This window comes from Heterocephalus glaber, unplaced genomic scaffold (assembly GCF_053883595.1).
Source record: "Heterocephalus glaber isolate CG9 unplaced genomic scaffold, H.glaber_assembly_v1.0 deba00000594, whole genome shotgun sequence".
NCBI lineage: Eukaryota > Metazoa > Chordata > Mammalia > Rodentia > Bathyergidae > Heterocephalus > Heterocephalus glaber.
Genome location: NW_028258151.1, coordinates 26,055,712 through 26,066,276, shown reverse-complemented (window position 1 = coordinate 26,066,276; position 10,565 = coordinate 26,055,712). Strand labels below are relative to the sequence as shown.

Sequence of the window (10,565 nt, the reverse complement as noted above, 5' to 3'; positions counted from 1 at the left end):
TTTTTCTGGAAATATACAGAACATGTCATGCCAAATACTTCTTTATACAATAAACTGGGAATACTGGTGAATTGCACACATAGCTTTCATTTCCAAAATAGAATAACTTAAATATTAAAATGTACCTTTATGTTATCAACATAACTGACCTTATCAGAATAACAAATGGCAATATTAATACAAAAATCACAAAATCCACTAACTATAAAAGTTGTATATCACAGCATACAAACTCATCTCCCTATGACCCATTTAAACTACAGACAGCAATTCTTTAAAGCTACTCTAGCCTTTATACCCTAATTAGAAATTTATATGAAACACAATTTTATGTTCAAATATGGGAATAAGTAACATAATCCCAAAACCCAAAAGTATTACAGCATTCTGTAAAAAGAAATATCCCCAACGTCTACATCCATGATCACTAGCATCATTATGTAACATCTCAGGTACCATATCAACCAGAGTGACATACATGAATAAGCCAGCAGTAGATGCAAATATCCACATGGAAACATTTTCAGCATAATGCCCAATGAAAATTCCTGTTGCCATTCCAAGATAGGCCAGCATGGCCGACAATGCATTATAAAGCATAGCCTGCTTAACAGTCATGCTAGCATTTAGTAAGACAGCAAAGTCACCTAATTCATGAGGCGACTCGTGACAGAACACAGGAGCAGATGATCCTCCAATGAAGGCAGCACCAATTGCTAGGCCATCGCTGAAGTTGTGCAGATCATTACCCATTATCACTACCTAAGCCAAAGTGGCAATGCCAGCATCTTTCAGCTCCTCCTGAGAGTAGTGCTGACTATGACTGTGCAGGTGATTGTTATGGTGGTGGTGGTGGTGATGGAGAATATGATGGTAGTCATGATGGTGGTGAATGAGGTCATCTGACTGGCCCAGTGTATCATGGAAATGTGAATGGCATTTGTTCTTGAACCCCCGGGGTACATATTTTTTGTAGACTTCTTGTGGATGAGCATGAGCTCTCATGACTTCTTCTTCCAAGATTGCTGGCTGCTGAGAATCCAAGTGGGAGGGCTCTTGTGAATCTGCCTGTAAATACCCTTCAGTTTGGTCATCTGCATCTACTTTCTCTTCATTTGCTGAAAGTTGAAACTCATACTTGTACAACTGCTTCTTAATCTCCATGTCATCATCATTTTCAGGCTTTTTTTGATTCTTTTTCTTCTTATCTTTAAATTGCTTGATCAATGTGATTTCGTGTTCACCAAGAAACATGAAATACAAGCCTCTTAGAGCTGTCAGACCATTTCACATGGAATTGGCACAGGCCATGGTCACAATCTCGCTGCTTGACACAGCTCCAGTGAAACCGAGACTATGGCTGAAACCACGACTCTGTCTTTTGCTTTCACTTTCTGTAGTAGTGATTACATCGGTGCTGTTAGGGGCCTCTTTGATGTTTACTTATCCCTTTCAAAATGTATGTTTGAAACATGAGTCTAAATTACAAAAAAATACTCCCCGGGAAATCACTGAAAGGATAAAAGTCATTATTTCAGAAATGGTTACTAGGCTGGGATTACAGGAAGAAATTGTAAATCCATTTACAGAAAAGCCCCTCACTCATATCTCCATGAGTAGTGGGGATGTGACAACCATATGCCCTGACTGTACAAAGGGAAACTGGGACATCAACAAATTCATGACGCAGTTATGGCTCTTGGAAGGTCACCCTTGGCCAACACCTATATAACCGCAGGGCACATAACAATGAGATCTGATGAAACTTGGCCTAATAAAGTAGCCTGACCTTTCTAAAATGCTTCTTGTTCCTCAAATATAAATCTGATAAGTTAGCAAGAGTTCACGTAGCACCTGGAAGAGTATTTAGAACTGGGTAGTCTAAAATAGTTTTTTAGATGATATCAGCTTTTCTTTAACTCTGTATGAAAACACACTGTGTATAGACCCACATGCTTACCAAAGCCTTGTGTAATCAAAACATATATAAGTAAAGTGATTTCAGTATAACTCAGACAGACAAGCTGAGCTACCGACCCTCCACTCAGTGTCTGTTTCATTCTCTCATCGCCAACTCCACACCTCCTCTCAGGACCTGAACCCTCTGGAGATGGACTCTGGCATGGAATCAAAATAGGAACTTTCTTCTATGTTTTGAGAAGACAGATGACTGAAAAGTGGGCCTCTTTTCATTTCTGTGGATTGCTCTGCTCTTAGTGGCTATGACTGTGGTGGTGATTTGCATGAGAATGTGGAAGAAGGTGTAATACAGCATCACCACTCAAAGTCCCAATGGCCAATGCCACAAGGAAACCTAGGAGAAATTTGAAAAACACCCGATTCATGAGAGGCACCAAGATAACCCCCAGCAAAGACAGGAAACTGATGATGGAAATGGCTATAAAGTCACCAACCCAGGCTATTTGTAAAGCATAGTTCTTCGGTGGGATTTCAGCCTTCTTCCCGCTCGTATGAATCAGACAAGATCTGGCATTAATTTGATTGATGATGGCTGGGCAGAGATAGCTGAACTTCGTTGCATTCAGGGAACCTGGATGCTCGTGCCATGAGACATAAGCAGCTTTGATGCATTGAAACACTCTTGAGTATTGTCATTTATGTTTCTCGGATACATGAAGCCCTTTCTGGGCTCACCCACAAACTTGTTGGTTTTCCTACCAACCAGCAGTCCCACCCAGCTCCTTTCTGTGATGGTGGGCGGGGTGTAACTGCTTACTGCTTTGGGGAGTTTTCCAGGTTTTGGAGCCTCTACTGTCTCTAGAAAGAGTTCCTTCAGAGACAGTGTTATATATGGTTGAGGTTACTTCAACAGCACTGACAACTTCTTTGCTGTTCTTTCTACCATTGGCCTTTGCAGGTGGCAAGATCCTTTCCCCTGGCTGTTTCTACGATCTTTACCTGAACCATCAGCGTCATGGTCTGGACAAAGAGCTTTCCAATTATTTTTACCAGAAGCAGCACGATTATGATGAGTGTGACGATCATGGTCAGAGTGATGCTCACGGTCATGGTGGGTATGGATTCTTCTAATCTTTTCTATGCCTATATTCTGAAGCAATTTTCTGAACCCTTCAATTGACAAGGAATTGTTCTCTCTATAGCGGTAGAAAAGCTGCTGTAGATGATGTTGCCGAGAGGTCCCTGCTGTGTCAACATTAATGCCAGATTCCCAATTCGGATTAATTTTCTCAGTGGTCTGAGAGAAACCAGCAGCCGATTCTAGCTCAGGAAGGGAATTTGTGACCAACAGGGCAAAGGTCAGGATCGAGATTACAGTCACCACTCAGCTAGCCACGCAAAGCTGGGGACCGCGGCGCACGCGCAGTACGGCTCTGGACCCCGACTCTGCAGATCCACTTTTCTGCGCCTTCCTAGAGGCCCCAGATTGCAGGGAGGTGCCTTCAGGGTCTGAGTGGACGGGAGATGCCGGGAGCTGGGCCTTGAGGGGCCGCCCTACCACTAGAGCACTGGTCTCTCTTTGGGGTGTCGAGGTGCTCCAGTGGGACTGACCTTGTGCGCTGGGCCGTGGCCTAAGAGATGCAAACTGGGAGGAAAAGATTCTGATCAATGACCACCAAATAAAAATGGAACAATTGGAACAAAGGGATGTTATTGTTATAGAACTAGTACATTATTGAACCATCATTTCTTAAATAATGTTCCAGAATCTCAATATTTATCCTCAAAAAAAAAAAAAGAAAAGAAAAAAAGAAAAGAAAAGAATAGATCATATGGTCCAGAAGATTAGGATTTAAGTCTAATTGTATTTGAATGCACAGACATATAGGTGCACAAACACATACAATCAAAATATTTAGCTTAGAAAGCAAATTGAAAATATTAATATAGCTGATTTTGAAACTACATACTGCAGTTTTACTTGCAAAGAACATGCTACATTAAATTTTAAACTGGTAAATTATGAGAGCAAAAATAATTACTACTTCCATGATAATTAAGTTAATTTTTTGAAAGTAGTAAAACTGATGTTTAAAAAGTATGCATAGAAAGACAAATGTAAGATATAAGAAAAAAAATCAATGATGTATAAAGGATTCATTTAGAAAAGCTTTTAATCTCTTGCTGTATTCTTAAGGATTTATATGAAAACAAGAATTGTAGAGTACATTTATGAATAAATCTTTGCAAATGATCATTTTAAAGGACAATAAATACCCTGGCCTTTGAACCTAACGTTGGCAAATCACCATGTACCTAATAGACAGATATTTTTCATTTTTTGTGGTTTTCCATACCAACACATTAATCCACCAACTGCAATTTCTGACCTAGTCAGAAATATAATATAAACTTTTATTTAATTTTATTGTCATTTCTAGATTTATAACAGTATGTTTCTATATTTTAAAAAGTAACCAAGACATAAAGTAACCAATAAATCACCCTAAATCATGTGCTTGAAAAAAAAAAGTGCCAAGATTTAGTTTATAGATGTACATAAAAATATATTATATATTAAAATATATCTGTATATTATATACTACTATATATGCATATTATAATTCCATGAGACTATATTATTATTTTTATAAATTATAATACATATAATACTTATATTCTTATGTTATATAGATAGAGATAAATATATAGAGAGAAATATCAGTTCAGTGATTCATAAGGTCATATTCATAAAGACATTATTGGTCGTGGACTGATATCTCCATATTTTGCAAGTAAAGCATATCAGTTTTTAGTTAAAAGTATCATAAATAATAAACAAATGGGCTTTTAGTTAAGTTAAAGTCGCTAAATTAAAAAATATTTCTTAACAGGAGAGTCATTACTAAAATATCTCAATATAATTAAAAATCACGATAGCACTGAGGTTGAAATAATGATTTTACTGTACATTACAAATTTAATCAAGCTAAACTGTTTCAAATTACCTTGTTACTAAAAATGAGGAAAAACTTTATTCACCTTTCACTTTAGTTAATTATATTGAGATTTTGAACTCCCATTATTTTTAACACATTCTCTTATGTAATCATTATTTTGAATTTGTTAAAAGCTGACTAAATACTCATGACTAGTTCTTCTCACATGATCCGTTCTCAGTTCTTTGGTTTGAATTTTTTCCCCTGTGTCCTAGATGTCACTATCAAGACTTTTTCCTGTAATTCCTGTGTTAGAGATATAATACAGCTATAATTGTTGGGAAATTTGGAAGTAAATTATTTGTAGTACTTTATTTAGGCCAAAGACAACATGTACTGCACTACAATTTCATGGTATTATATACCATTATATATTATTTTGGAACAAAACTTAGTTTTAATTTTTATCTGTGTCTGTAGCTTGAGGTGTTTTTGTTTGTTTATTTGTTTGTTGCCTAGATTCTGGATTTTCTCTTTGTCCTGAATAATACCATCCCAAATCATGGCTTGATTTTGGTCTTTCAGTTTTATTCACACACCACCCTATAACAGATTATATATCATTTTGAAATGGAGAATCTAGGTTTATTTCAAGAATGTAGATCTGCCATTATTAAATTAAAATACCACTTACTTAATTTTGAGCACTTGGCCAGTTCTATTCTTTTTTAAAAAAATATTTTTAAACTGACTTATGAAAATCTAAAACATGCACATATTTATGGGATACTATGTGATGTTTTGATACATGTATACATTTTGTAATGTTTAAGTCAAATTAAACATCTACCTTCTCAAATATTTATCATTTATGATCAAACTTTTCAAAATCCTTTCCTTCTAGCTTTTGAAATGCTCGGTACATTGTTATTTTCTATAGTCAACTTACCATGTAATAACACACCAGTATCTCTTGCTCCTACCTAACTGTAACTTATTACTCATCAATCAAAATTCCCCCCACCCTCTCCACTCTCCTCAGGCTCTGGAAACAACTGTTCTATTCTCAACTTTTGGGAGATCAACATTTTTAAGTATCCATATATGAGTTAGATCATGTGGTACTTGTCTTTCTGCGCCTACTGAGTTGTATTTTCAAAGGCCTGATGTAATTTGATTTTCATAAGTATTGTATTTGTGACATTGTCTTAAAATATCATCCTATTTTTACCTCATTTCCAGATTTCTTCTGAAGTATTTAATTCCATCATCAGTGACACCATCAGCTAAAAGATACATCATCTTTTTATGCACAATCAAGGGTGAAAACATGATGTTAAATTATAATAATGAAGTAACATTTATTGTTACATTTGCCCCAATTTAAAAGCAGTTAAATGTTTTAAAAATGTGGATCTTAGAGTTAATGAAATATGAAACTATTTCCACTTTAATGGTAAGGAAATCCAATCACATTTAGTAAGAAGGCTTAGTTACTTGGAAACTAACCTAGTCACTAACCATTCCAGAAGCCCCTTTCTCCACATCTTCTATTTCCTACCCTCATTTTTCTTCCACCAAAATAACTTCTTCCATTCTAAAACACATAGAAATCAGGGGTAGAGCTAAAAAACCTAAGCTCACAATAATAAAAAAATTGCCAAATAATATTCAAATAAAGAGGTCTACACACTGATTATTAGTAATGGATCATTTTAAATGACAGGTATACAACCTAAAATCAACATCTTCTCTGATCCTGATGTTGACCAGAAAATTTATGATCAATTACTTTATTTTCTTTCATTTATGAAGAAAACTGAGCTAATGATCTGTAGATTCTAATTCATGTTCACCATTTGGAATGTCCATTGGCATTGCAATTGAGCCTCCTTCATCTGGTATTTTACCTTATGATTGATGGAAATTCTATGATCTTTAAATAGTAGGTGCTCTTTGTTTGTTTATGGAAATGTTTAGATTACCAAAGAATAATAACATGTTGAATAAATATGAAAACTTCTGTTCACTGACTGTAGTTTTCATTTTGTTCATAAGTATTTGAAAGAAAAAAGTAGATAACAGGATCAGTTATGAATGAAATCCGTATCAAAAAGAAACTGTAACTAATTTTGAATGTAACATATCCCCAAAGGATGTTTTAGAAAATTATTTTAGTACCAAAATATTTCATTACAATTTGAGGATATGGCTTCATATCTCAACTACAGCAAAAAAGACATTGTGAGGTTTAACATATCTTTTAACCTTTGTAAGGATCAGTTTCATTACCCCTCAGACATACAAAGTAGATATAAAAAAATCACCCTCTATCTGGAGCAAGTGTAAGTTTGAGTAAGACTGAATCGATAATATTATTACCCCCCAAAAAAGTGACAAGAATGGATATTGGGGTATAAGTAACAGTGTCTGTCACAGGAAGTTTTTTAAAAATTTCTATTATCAAATATAATTAAAATTGATAAAGGTAAATAATTTTTTAAAATAACATCTTTTTGCCAAACTTTTATTTCAAATTAATATTTATAGGCAAGAAGTAATATCTTTTTTGGAGGGTTCTTACTTCAGAATCCTTATAGGTGAAAATCGAAGTTCAGTGAAATATTTGATCCAGCCAGAAGTGTTTCAGATGCTCCCTTTAAGCAACCTGTAATGCAATTTGTGGTACAGGTGAGGGAATTTAAGTGTATGCCAGTTTTTATCCTACCCCATTAAAATAAACAGTCATTTTGTTGAAGTGAGATGATTATCTCTAAGATATTGTTCTTTCATCAAATTACCCAATTTAATCTGCTTCTAAATTCTTACAGAGTTTGAGTAAAGAGTATGGTAATTGAATTCCTTTAGCTAATGATATCCCCTAATGGGGAAGCAGGAAAGCAGAGCAAAATTTTCAGCAGTTGAAGGTGCAATTTGACCTGGCATGAACCTCTTTTCTTGCAAGAGACAGAAGGGAAAACAAAACAAATCACAATAAGTAACTTATTGAACTAATGTGCTTTAAATATAGAAAAAAAATTTCTCTGATGACAAATTCCTTTACAATCCATTCCTCCATAGGATGGGGTATGACTTTGGACTTTTTGATATTTTAAATACATCTTACATTATGTTTGAATAAAGAGTTCAGAATAAATCAACTTTTTACCTAAAAATGTTGTATTTTGATAGCCTTGTGATATCAGCAAGTAGGGAGTCATGCAGTGTGGAAAAAGCTTTCTGATTCCAAAAGATATACCCTGACTCAGTCCATTTATTGGTCAGGACAAAGTCTTGTTTGTTGTTTTGGAAGTGGCTGATGAAATATATTGGTAAATCCTCCCTCCAAAATCAGACAAAAGACAAACAAATGGTCCAAAATGAAATAAAACAAGAAACATTTTTATGCTTTAAAAAATCAACCATGGCCAGACAATAATCTTAAAGGTATTTGTGTTTTTAAAATTTCTGAATATTGAATAATTTCTGCGTTTGGTCTGCATATCTTCCCATCTTCTTCCTTCCCATCTCAGCATGGTTCTAAAGGGTGGGTCAAACCAGGAAGACTGGCAGATTATCAGCAGTGGGGAATGGGAGTACTTCATTGGGATTGGCTGGTGTCACCCCTACTCAGCAACATTATCAGTGGATGTGCTTTCTCAGCCCTGAGGGAGTGGAAAGGGCAGCAGTCAAATGTGCTAGACTGTGTGGTTGGGGAAAATGTATATTCATTCATCAGTCTGAGCATATGTGCAGAAGTTCCTTGAGGAAGTGAACCTATTTACAACTAGTCAGCACTGAGGTCAAGCTTGTATGTAGGAGATTTGAAAGGGTTTTGAGGAGACTTAAAAATGCCTTGAGCTTTGAATACACTCTCCTACTTAATCACAAACCTATCTGCAGAGGTTGGAGTCTTTATCACTAAGCTAAGGGCAACCACCAGGTAGTGAGTCCCCTAACTATCAAACCAAGAGGGTGTTTGGAATATAGACATGAGTGGCCACATATTCCATTGAGTACAGACTTCAGAGATCTCACTGAGGTAATTTATTAAGCAAAGAATTGAATAAACCAATAAAAAAAGAAATGACAACCTCTAGCTGGATGTGTTGGCACACATTTGTAATCCTATCACTGGGGAGGATGAGGCAGGAAGATTGTCGTGAGTTCCAGGCCAGCCTGGGCTACATAGCAAGACCTTGTCTCAAAAAAAAAAAAAAAAAAAAAAAAAAAAAGAAATGACAACTTCTAGAGGAAAAATATTACAGTTAGGACAATATAATTTTTATGTTTCCAGGAAAGGTTAACTAGCATACAAAGAAAGAAAAAAATGATGGCACGTACTCAAGGAAAACAGTTAATAAAATTTATCTTTTAATATTGTCAGATTTTGGATTTAGTAGATAAAAGCTTTGAAGCCATTATTCTAAAAATGCTCAGATGACTAAAATAAAATATGTGGAAAGACTTAAAGGGAATTTTCAAATGAATCACCAAAGATAATACATAGAAATTATTATAAAAAGTCAATAATTTAGAGTTTTCCAGTACACAAACTATAATGACAACAATATTAAAGTAGTTCAAATTTTCTTTTTGTTTGTTTTTTCGAGACAGGGTCTTGCTGTTCAGTTCAGGTTGGCCTCAATCTTGTGGCAATCCTCCTGCTTCAGCCTCCCAAGTGCTGAGACTACAGGTGTGTACCACCATGCCTGGCTTAAAGTAGTTTAAATTACAGGAAATAATTGAATTTGGAGACAGAGTAATAGAAATTGTCTAGTGTAGAGAATAAAGGAAGAAAAAGACTGAAGGAAAATAAACAGAGACATCTATAACATCAAGCACCCTGTTGCAGAATGGGAGAATAAAAAAGGAATAGGCAAAATCACATGAATTTGAAGAAATTGTAATTACAAACTCCCAAACTTGAGAAAAACAATAATTTACCTTACAAAGAAGCTCAAAAATCTAAGCAGCATAAACACAAAGAGATCCACATTTAGACACACCATGTTCAAAATGTTGACAGAAAAAAATTGTGAAATCTTGGAATCAGCAAGTAAAAATAGTTCATCACAGATAGGGGAGCATCATTAAGATTAATTGTTCTCTCCAGAAACAATGGAAATCAGAAGGCAGTGGGATGGCCTAAGGAGCAAAGGCAAAAGCAAAAAAAAAAAAAAGGTCAATCAAGAAACAGTCTCACAAAAGTAAGGGTGAAACGACTAAACATTTTCTGACAAAACTGCCTTAGAAGAAATTAATCAAAGAAAGATACTTAGTCTGACAAAAAATGATGCCATAATATAAGTTGAAATCTTCAGGCATAAAATAAAAGCATAGGATATAGTAAATATATGACTTATAATAATAATGTGATGTATTTCTCTAGATTTCTATTAATATTTGAGTACATTTTTCTTATTTTTTCTTATTTTCTTTCTTAATTTCTATAGAAGACATAAGGGCTAAGTATAACTCCATTTAATTTTACAGCACATATACATATAGGGAAATAAGTAAATAAAAGGAGATAAGGGATGAATATGATGAGTATTTAGGAACAATGCTGGATTATTTAATCACATGAATTTATTAATAATATGATACAGATTTTTGTGGTATTTAGCTTTTCACCATTGTAACAAAATATCTGACCCAAACAACTTAAAGGAGAAAGGATGTGATTTGGATCATGGTTTCAGT

General features: G+C 34.9%; 1 pseudogene; it reads right to left on the bottom strand.

The window, feature by feature from the left end:
* Window positions 1-303: 303 nt before the first annotated feature.
* LOC101701515 (zinc transporter ZIP6-like) overlaps window positions 304-10,565 on the bottom strand; it is a 31,196-nt pseudogene continuing 20,934 nt past the window's right edge.